This window comes from Falco cherrug, chromosome Z, assembly GCF_023634085.1.
Source record: "Falco cherrug isolate bFalChe1 chromosome Z, bFalChe1.pri, whole genome shotgun sequence".
Lineage (NCBI taxonomy): Eukaryota > Metazoa > Chordata > Aves > Falconiformes > Falconidae > Falco > Falco cherrug.
In genome coordinates, this window is record NC_073720.1 from 26,576,086 (window position 1) to 26,577,565 (window position 1,480).

Sequence of the window (1,480 nt, forward strand, 5' to 3'; positions counted from 1 at the left end):
AGGGACCGCGAGCAGCCGGAAGCCGCGCGAGGGGCGGTGCGCATGCGCCTGACGCCAGCGTGTGGTTGCCAGGCGACGCGCTGGAGTGGGCGGGGCCCGGGGCTCTAGAGCCGCTGCGGGCGGGAAGCTCCGAATGGGGGAGCGGGGGCTGGTGCGGGCAGAGGCACTGAGGTGGCGTCGGGGAGGAGCTGGCGGGTGGCCAGAAGTCCCAAAGAGAGCCGAGGTGTTAAGCTCGGCGCGGTTTCGGGGCCGGAGGTGCTGTACCAAAATCATCGTTCTTCGCCAGGAATTGATGCCAAATGGCGGAAGGAGAAATGTGAAATAACCCAAGGAACTGATAAGGCTAACAGAATATGGACGGCATGCAGACATACTGACCCTGAAGAGTCAGTGTCATGAAACTAGGGTAAGGAAAACATTTGCAGACCCACTAATTCCTGAGACAAACTACCCAAAAGTAACCTGTCCTCACTGTAACGTAACCATGGTAATAAAAGTCACTCCCCTTGAAGCAGAAACTTTGAGAAGTCAGCCCTCCACAATCTCTGGAGCATGCACACTGTACATAATACTGCGTAAGGAGTTACAGCCAATCATGTACAATGACTAACTTCACTGTTGAACTGTATGTAAACCTCCTAAAACCAGGAAAAGGTGTGTTAGCTTTGTGGATTGTCCACCCAGCACCCATCTCTGTGCAGATATGAAATAAACAAGTATCTTGACTCAGGGCGTTAGTTGGGTTTTGCATCACTGGGTGAAGAACTCTCATTTTGGGACAACAGAAGTGCTTATAAATTAATGGCCACAGCCAGCACCTATGCTTGGTCACACCAGAGGGAGGTTGCTGTTGGTGTACTCTAAGGTTTCATTTGTGACACTTGATAGAATGAAAAAGAATTCTAGCATGTACGCTGGTCTGCAAAATCACAGTGTGGTTTTGCTTGGGATTTTTTTTGAGGGTTTTTTTTGTGTGTTGTTTTGTTTCTTTTTTTTCTTGAGATTTCTCAGTCTATACCATGGCAAACAATTTCATGACCTGGCTGAAAGTTGCAGTGTCTGGCGGGTATTGCAATTGTAGCTGTCTAAGCAGCATTCAAGGCTGTGTTAAATCTAGGCTGACAATTTCAGCTCCTGGGTAAATTTCTGTTGCTGGAATTTCTAGAGGCACCTGCAGAGCATTCTTGGGGTTTTCCCCCACAGCCCTATTTCAGTATGATAATTTTCAAACCTTCACCTCACAGGCTTCTGTTTCTTAAGTGTGCTTTGGTCTCTGATGAGCACAATGCTTTTCAATTTCTAACTATAAATGTGATTTCCTTTGTCACTTTTGTGCCTTGCTCCAGAAACAGGTATATCATAGTATGCCTAATAGCTTTTAAACCTGACAATATTGAATGTATCGCATATGTTGACATCTACTCCTGTTATCCTAAATCTGGGTTCTTCACTCAGTGTGCAAGAGCCAATCCACATACAG